Here is a 10,070-nt window from a genome sequence, read left to right on the forward strand (position 1 = left end):
TCATTCAATTAATCCAGAGTTTTAGAAGTTCTTGGGCCAAAAAGGCTGGCTGAGATAAAATGAAATTGCATAGGAATATGTTTGGATTGATAGAGAAAACTTAGTTTTTCCCTTTGGGATTTATACAAAGAGCAAACAATACTGAACATATATTTGGGCATTGGCAGCTACAAGGAGAGAGATGGTGTATCCAGTCCTCTAAGACAGAATTGCTGTTGCAAGGTGGGGAGAAGGTATCAAGAAAAAAGAAATACATACTCTTCTTTAACTGGTGGCACTGTGTAGGGGTAGATTAGGGAAGATTTTTTTTAATGTGAGCATTGAGCTGAATTTATCTTGAAGAAGCAAGTATTTTTAGTTAGCAAACTATTTGGTAGAAAAAAAAAAGAAAAGGAAAGGAAAAATCCCAGAAATAAAAGAGATCTCAAATGTCTGGGGAATGAGTATACATATTGGACTTGATAGAATAACACTGGTCATTAAAACAATTCCCATGAAGAATACAGGAAAGCAAGAGAAGACTTAGATAAAATGATGCAAAGTAAAGGAAACAGAGGCAGGAAATCAATGAATCTCTTGTCTATAGAATTTTATCTCAAAAAATAAAAGACTACAAGGGAGTAGGAAATGGGCCTACAACCTAAATAAGGCACAGAAGGTACAGGGGCTAACAGACAGTAAAGAAGAGTAGAGACAAGGCATGAAAAGAGGTTCAAAGGCCTGAGCTCAGGAAAACTCATCTTCCTGAGCTCAAAGCTCACCTCAAGACATTTACTATGTGTAGCTCTGAGCATATTCACTTCATCCTGTTTGCCTCATTTCCTCTCTGTAAAATTAGCTAAGAATAGAAAGACAAAAATTGGATACCAAAGAGTCCAACATGAATGAAATGACTGAATGACAAGAAAAGGGCCCTACTACCTCCTAGGACAGCCCATTCTACTAATAGATAATTTTAATTATTAGGGATTTGTTAAGGCTTCATTTTCCCCTTAATTCAAGTTAGGTTTCTTTCTGTTTAGAAATGCTATACATTGTCCTTTATTCTGTATTTTAAAGACAAGCAATTTCTAATCTCTTTTCATGATATAGACATTCAAATACCTCAAGATTATTATCCTTGAGGTCCATCCTCCAAGATTTAAGTTCTACCCTACCAGCAGTCTTCTCTTCTATACAAGCTATACCCCTTGTTCCTCCAAAAATATCTTCATATGATATGGCATGGACTACAGACCTTTTTGATGTTCTTCTGGCTATTTTTCGAATGTTCCTAATCTTATATTTTCTTCCTAGACAGTGACACTTAAAAATGAATAGTGTTCTGCCTGTGCTCTCGCCAAGGCAGACTCCAATGGGATGGTCGCCTCTTTGCTGTTAGAAGTTGTTCCTCTCTTAAGGCCATATCCAGTCTTTCTGTGTCTGTGTCTATAAATATTTTATATATTTTATATAATTTTATATATTATATATTATATATATTATATATTATATTTTATATAATTTTATATATAAAATAGTATATATTTTATATATTAAATATTTATATATTATATAATTTTTATATATTTTTTATTTTATATAAAAATTAACATGTGTCTGCCTTTTTCTCTCTGTTTCTCTGTCTCTGTCTCTCTTACTCTGTGTCTCTCTTTTTTAACTTGCAGAATTTGAATAGATTTGTTACTTTTGAAATCTTTAAACCTATATCACTTTTAAATTACTGTTCCAAATTTAGAGATTTTAGCATCGTCTACAATGTTTGGGCAGTCAGATACCCACCGCATTGACAAGATTTAAGGGATTTTCATTTATCATCTGCTTCAAAGCAAATAGCTTCACACACAAAATGTTCTGGATTTGTCTTCTTGGTGAGGTTACAATAGGATAACTCCCTACCCCCCTTTCTGTCCCCCCTCAAATTTCTTGGGTTGATTTCTAAAGAGTTTGAACTTGATTTTCATTTTATTCAAATTGCTTTCAATGTTCCAAATTTTAAAAGGTCTATTTTCTCCTGATTACATGGAAAATACTGTCATTAACTGGAGTTAGTGAATTTAAGATGCTGGCTTCCTAAATTCAGGTAAATGGAGTATGGTCTCAGGGATTAATAGTCATTCTACAATTTGCTTTTGATCCAAAGCTCTTTAAATTTATTTCCCTTTCAGTGTTCACCATGACTTCAATTCCACTTGATTGTTGAATCCTTAACCACCCAAACTCAGAGCCTCAGTGTCTGAAATTCTCCTAGGCACTGAAATATGCTTTCAAGTTTATACTACGGAGTATTGTTTAAGAATGCAATTTCTGCTTGAAAAAGGCCCAAACTGGAATTAATTGACTATATCCAATCATATGACGGACCCATTCTATCCTCTTCTCTTTGTCATTTCTGAGGTTTCACAGACAACATGTTACATGAAAATTCTCAAGTTATATGCTCCCCCCCCCCTCCAACTCAGCACGCGGGCCTCGGATAGACCGATGATTTCAAAAGCAACGCTTCTGACGATGCCGGATTGTCTACACCCATAAGTCTATATGGTTGACATCTCAGAAGAACGGATATTTACTGTGAACTTGGTAATTATTTTTTTGCTACTCTTCAACCAAGTGTGAATGGAATCATCCTATTTCATCTTGATGCTGCCATTTGCGGGGCACCCCGATAAATGCTTTGCTGCCTCTCCAGGGTCGGATCCTACTGAGCAGCAATTGACAAAAACAAAATAACAGAAAACCTTAAGGCAGAAACCCGTGTCTAATGGGGCATTTAACAAAGTTATCAGTTTTGTATTTAAGCCACTAAAGACATGCTAAAGACAACAGCCTGCATAAATTGAAAGGCTGTTATACAAACACACTTGAAAATGTGATATTTACATGGCAACCAGCTTATTATATTTACATGAACATCTGGTACAGGTTCACTAAAACCCTAAAAACAGATGGACATGAAGAATGAGCTGGTAATTAACAAAGCTATATGTTGATTAAATCAGCATGTGGTTAATTTTAATGATTGCTGATCTTTATTAGGGTTGGTAAGACTTTTCAAAAATCAAATCTACTTGAGCTGACATGTTGATTGGCCAAGAAGCTGCTAGCAACTACAGTGGGGGGGAGTGTGCTCTTTGGGGATTATCACTCCATCATTCTGCCTGCAGAAAACTGTTTCCTTAAAAGTTAAAAAAAATCAGAGCACAAGATGTGCTGCTTCCAAAACCCTTCTAGGACTTAAGAGATCTGAGAAGGAGATCAGAGGAGATACGGTTTGCGGAATAATCACAGAGAGATGATTTCAGTGTCGTCTGCCTACTCTGAGCCACCCCAGATATCTTGCTGCCTCCTGCTGCCCCTGGTCCTACAGCTACAGAGGGTAAACGCTGGAGCTCTCCAGCTTGGTAACCACTGGTTGCCAGGCAACCACAGATTCACTGCAAGGGTCTAAGCTGTATCTGTTCATGTACTTTTATTACAGTTCCATTCCTTTTCCTTTTCAAAGTTTGGGAGGTTGGGGGCTGTGTGTGTGTGTGTGTGTGTGTGTGTGTGTGTGTGTGTGTGTTTGGCATGTAAACATCCCTTGTTTGGAAGAAAGGTTCTGGGAACTCATGGACCAGTATTAGCCTGATGGAGAGCAGCGTGCCTCTTGGGATGAAATGGACGTCTAGTGTTCCCCAGTAAAAATCGCTCACAAATTCTGGTAACAAGGTGGCCGATTCATCAAAGAAATGGAAATAAAAGTGCCCGTTTCCCCCAAGGCACCGGTATATTTTATGTCTGCCACCCAGTGAGGAGAAGGTTGTTTTTGTGTTTTTCTATTAAGCATTATAGGGCTTTAAGGTGGCTATACAATACGTCAATGCTGACACTCTTCTTATTGTGAATCCAATAGCAGTAGGATTGCTTTTCTGGGGCAGATTTTTTTTTTTTCTTACATATATGTTCCAAGGAACTCCGAGGCTTTCTACTGAAGGGATTGAGAATGCCTTTATTATGTGTTGTTGCTACAAAGTGGAGACAAATAAAAGAAAATGGAAGGTAGCGTGGCTCAAGGGAAAGACCAGAGGGTTGTGAATATTATAGAAAGCTCCTATTTTTACATATACCTGTGAGGAAAAAAAATCAAAAGTAGCCAGTAGGCTCTGTAAAATATTGAAAAAAGAAGTCTTATTCAACCTCCCATAAGCTATTGCTAAGGACTTAGCTTGTGCAGTGATTACTCATTACTCCTTGTGCATCTACCTCCCTGGAGAACTGGTCCAACACTCCGGGTCTCCAGTCTGCAAGTCTTTGTGTTACCTGTAACAAATATGGTTGAAGAAGAAATAGGTTTGCTCCTGATAGACCTTTCCTGCTGACCTTCCGAGAAATCTTTGATGTTTCTGGGCTGAAAGGTTTAGAAACTGGCAGGGCTGCAGCAGATTCAGAGGTTCATAGGCTTGTTCTGCTTTGGCATCTCCTGCCAAAGCCACCATCACACCCTCTTCTTCCTCTTGGAACTCCTACCTCCTTTCAAAGCTCAGCTCGTGACTACTTCTTACAGGAATTTTTAAAAACTTGTCCGATTGGTAGCCCCCAAATTACAGGCCTTATCCCTAGCAATGAAGATGTTGGTTTTCTTCTTCCAGTAAAATCAGACTCCAGTCTGCCTCTTATAGTTGTAAAGAGCGGGATGGGTTTCCTAGAATTCCAAGGACCTGCCCAGAGTCACTCAGCCTGTAAGAACCTGAGGGAGGATTAAAATTCAGAGCTCTCTGATGTGGAGTCAGGCACAATACATACCCTGCTACATACAAGTTGAGACTCACTTTTGTTTGTTTGTTTTAGAATATTAAGTGCATGAAGGAAAGTAGCATGAGAAAAGACTGGAAAAAAATCTGGGCTTTGAATGCAAAGATCAGAAATGGTCAATGGTAAGCCACTGATTTAGCTTTAAAGAGGGCCATGTTCAGAGTGATACTTAGGGAGAAGGAGCAGTAGAAAGAGTGATTTAGAGTGAAGGAAGAAAAGAAATTCAGAAGAATCTAGGTGAAAAGCTCTGAGACCCAGAAGTGGGTTTAAGAACAATTGAGTAGAGGTGATATTTGGAATAAATAGTGAAAAACTGTAGATTATAAGAGACAGCACAGCCTTAGAGGCTGGGAGTTCCAGAGTTCCAATCTGTTTTCTGGTTATGTAACCATGGACAAATACTTAACTCTTATTGGTCATTTCCTACACCAAAAGAAATTACTTCTGTTTGAAAGGATCTTAAATCTTGATCGCCAGAGATTATCAAATTGACTCATTTTACAAAAAAAGAAACCTAAGATTTAGAGGAATGAAATAAGCTGTATAGGGTTACATCAGTAAGAAATAAGTTGGTGAATTGGGATTCAAACTAAGAACCTTTAACACCAAAGTCAACATTTCCTCCCATCAAATGCTGGCATTACATTTGGAAACCAATTAAATGTAAGGCATTAAATCTCTTCCGTTATTTTTCATCAAAATTTTCTTCTTGGCTCTCTGATTTTAGGGAGAAAAATAAATACACACATTTAAATATATACACACATACATATGCACATGGAAATATGATTTGTGTACATACATGCATATCAGTAGTTTCCAATTTCCTCCCCCTCTGTAATCTCAGTCTCTGCTTAGGAAATTGTTGATGAGAATGTGTAATAAAAATTCTAGGAAACTGATAATAATAAATAACATGATAATCACAAGGAAGTCATCTGCAATTGTTTAACCAAACTCTGGCTCCTTTGAATATTCATAGATAGGGGATTTCATGTAACAGAAATGGTTGAGAGAAATATGTTTACTCCTGACAGACCTTTCCTGCTGATTTTCCAAGAAATCTTTGATGTTTCTGGGCTGAGAGGTTTAGAAACTGGCAGGCTGCTGCAGATTCAGAGGTTCATAGGCTTGTTCTTGCTTTGGTAGTATGAGCATGGGGCTGGGACTGGGGCTGTGCTGGGGCGGTCTCCACATGGATGGCACTCTGGCCTCCCACCCTGGGGCCACATAGCTTTTCTGCTGACTCTCTAAGCTGTCTTCAGCTGGAAAATGTTCTCCTTCATCTCCTTGGGTGTTCTGATGCTCTGAAATTTATTTGGAATTATTATTTAAAGGAATATGGAGTGACTTGGGGGAGAACTTGGGGAGTTCCTTCCTTTACTCTGCCATCTTGGCCCCAGAATATGTTTCCTTGTCTAGCATTTTCAAGAAGCAAAGTTTGGCTCTACCATTCCAATACCCATTTACTCCCGGGTCTGTCTATGATCCTTTTAGATTTACAAAATCATTGATGGACTCTATAAATATGTATACATGTGTTTGATTTAACATATTTAACATGTATTGGACTACTTGCTTTCTAGGGAGAAGGTGGGGGGAAGAAGGGAAAATTTGTAACAAAAAGTTTGACAAGGGTCAATGTTGAAAATTTACCCATGAATATGTTTTGTAATTTTTTTTATTTTGGTCTGTATATACACACACACACACACACACACACACACACACACACACACACACATATATATATATATATATATATATATATATATATATATATATATATATATATATATATATATATATATATATATATATATATATATATATATATATATATATATATATATATAAAATGACCAAAAAAAAAAATATATATATACATATACATGTATATACATACATATACATATATATATATACACACATATATATGTATATATACATATGTATATATGTATATATATATACACATATATGTATATATATATGTCATATATAGTATATATGTGTGTGTGTATATATATATATATATATATATATATATATATATATATATATATATATATATATATATGCCTTAAAAAAAAAAAAAGACCAAAAAATTGACTTAGGAAGCTGAATGTGATTGAGTTTTGTAACCACCCAATGAGGTAGGAAGGTCTCACTTTCTAGATGAAGTAATTGAAGTTCATGGAAGTCAAAGAAGCGCCAGGCAGTGACTAAGCAGGCACGCACTTAATAAGTGTTTATTGTCTCTTTTGCTCATATATGTGATTAAGGGGATCTTTCCCCTTGTTTCTCTTTTCATCATGCCTTGTAAATTGGAAATAATAATTTAATCTATCTCCTAGGTCTGTCATAAGAACCAAATGAGATAACAAACATAAAATAGTGAGTACTGCTTTTGGCATATACTTGACATTTAATAAAGAATGACTTTCCTTCCTTCCCTTCTATTCCTCCCAAATTACTTGTTGTTTTTTTTTAATTAAACTTTTTTTATTTTCAAAATATATGCAAATGGAGTTTTCAACATTCACTCTTGCAAAAACCTTGTGTTCTAAAATTTCTCCCTCCCTTCCCCCCACCTTCTCCCTAGATGGCAAGTGGTCCAATATATGTTAAATATGCTAAAATATATGTGAAATCCAATACATGTATATATGTGTGTGTGTGTGTGTATATGATAAGTAATCCAATATATGTTAAACAGGTGCAATTCTTTGGTACATATCTCCACAAATATCACATTGCACAGGAAAAATGAGAAAAAGAAAACAAAACAAAATTCAAGCAAAAACAAAAAGTGAAAATCCTAAGTGGTGATCCCCACTCAGCCCCACAGTACCCTCGAGGTGCAGATCCTTCAAAATATCTTATATTTTTTATGTATTTTCCATATATTCTCTTCATGTATGGATCATCTTTCCTTATAGAATGCATCTTTTCCCTACTTGAAGACTTTGTCTTTGTATCTTCCGCAGGGAGCACAGTCCTTGCCATATAGTAGACATTTAATAAACGTTTATTGGTAGATTGACTGACCATAATATTTCATTACTCCTGGCCATAGACAAGCTACCACATCAACCTGCTCACTCTGGAGAAATTTGCAAGACATAAATATCATTTGGACCATTTGAATATCTTCCAAGTTCATCAGATCATTTGAATGGAAGCCCCAGCCTTAAATCAGATGCATTAATTTCAGATCTTCCCTGTACATCCCTTCTGGCTAGGACGGGCCAGGTCCGTTCCCTTCTAGGGACCTCAGTCTCTTCATCTTCAAATAAAGGCAGTGATTGGATTTCCCGATCCCTTCCACTTTTCAATTCTCTGATCCATTTTGCATCGAGTACATTCAGCCTGCAAGACAATCTTTCCTAGGCAAGCGGCCCTCTCAAGTGACTGACCTTTCCTCACCCGGAGAGGCAGTGATATTTTCCAGCAAAACAGTCTCACCAAGGGAAGGCTGGTGGTTTATTGAAAGGGGAGGAACAAATCCTCCTGAGAATCCATTGTCCTGTCTTTGTAATCAGAATCCCTGTTAACAAACACAGCCCATCTTGGCAGTTTCTGAAGGAAGCCACCAAGCAGGCTTTGTTCTGTTCCCAGCATTCCATCTATTGCTTTAACATGGAACTGCTTGAACCCCAGCTTCTTTGTGCTCCTGGGCAGCGGCCAGCTGTGGATCTGTGCACGAGAGCGCTGGTGTAGGCCCCAGCTGAGGCATTTCCACCGAGCTCCCCCCCTCCAGGGGTAGGGTTCAAGAGAAAAAAAAATCATTTCATCAATTTTACAAAGAGGTGCACAAGGCTCCAGTCTTACTGGGGGAAAAAAAAATCATTTTCTGCGTCCCTTAAAGGGTGCTCCTGTCAAAGAGAAAACCCACACTGCTGACCTTATCTCAGAGCCTGGAATATCGCTCCAATTAAAAAGGACCAGGTGGGGGGGGGTTGTGGGAACAGACTCAGCCACCAAGCGCAGGCCTCCCAGATAAGCAGGACGGACCATATGCTCCAGCACCTCGTTCCGCTCACTCGGCGATCACAGGGATCAACCAAACATTGTTAGAAATCATTTCGTCGAGCGTGGATGCCGCTGCTGAGATTAGATTAATTAAAACGATAAATCCCAAGCATAAATCAAAAACACCTAGTAACAAGAGAGAGAGGCAAATAGGAGGCACCAAGGGCTGCCAAGGAGGGTTCTCCCCTCTCTCTCTCTGTCTCTCTCTGTCTGTCTCTCTGTCTGTCTCTCTGTCCCTCTCTGTCTGTCTCTCTGTCCCTCTCTGCCTCTCTGTCTCTCTCTCGCTCTGTCTCTCTTTGTCTGTCTGTCTCTGTCTCTTCCTCTCCTTCTCTGTTTCCCCCTCCCAAAACCCCCTGGTCAGGGTGACTGGCAAGCCGGCAGGTTTGCAGAAAGGGAGCTGAGCCCGAAGCCAGGAGAGTGGGAGCTGGGAGGGCTGGGCTTGTTAGGAGGGAAGCACTGGAGACAAGGAAGGCTTATCTTGGCCACCACAGCAGGCACGTGGTTTCCCTGGCTGAGGGGAAGGACCGGCGTGGTGGCACAGCCTTCTGACAAATGGCACTGGGCGGCACTGCCAGGAGCTCTGCGCCTTCTTAACTGAGCTCCACGGGCAAAGGGGTGAGTGGCAGGGACAAGTGCCCTCTGGATGTGAGAGGAGAAAAGACATTTACAGTGGGAGCCGGGCAAAAGTGGGAAGGCCTCCCCTGAAAGCAAGCATTTGTCCTCCCGGGTAAAGTCTCCAGTCATGGCTGGGTGACACCCGCGATGGAGGGTACAGGTGTGGGATCCACTAGGATTCTATCAGCATCAGTTCTTCTGCCTCCTGTCCCGCTCCCTTAGGACTGGGTGCAGATGGACTGTCATAGGGTGGGAGCACAAAAATCCAGTCTTGCAGTACAACCCCTGACCTCCAATGGTGAGAAGCTGGTGGGATGCTGGGCTCACCCTAAGAGGAAGAACCCTTCCCTAAATGAGGTGGTGGCAGTTTTAGCATTAGCAGCTGGCAGCAGGAAGGGCAGGAGCATCACCAGGAACATCTCAGAAAACCGGTGAAAAGAGGAAAAGGCAAAATTCTCAGTCAGCAAAGGTTGAGGAGGCAGAGTGGACGGGCACCCCCAGGGGAACTCCGGGCCTTCCAAAGGAAGCGACAACAAAAGAAAGACATAGTGTTCTGTGTCAACGCCTAGCACCCAACCACAAGGACAAAGAGGCATCCCTAGATTTTTACCCCCCCCAACATGACA

Source organism: Sminthopsis crassicaudata, chromosome 4, assembly GCF_048593235.1.
Source record: "Sminthopsis crassicaudata isolate SCR6 chromosome 4, ASM4859323v1, whole genome shotgun sequence".
In the NCBI taxonomy this organism is placed as follows: Eukaryota; Metazoa; Chordata; class Mammalia; order Dasyuromorphia; family Dasyuridae; genus Sminthopsis; species Sminthopsis crassicaudata.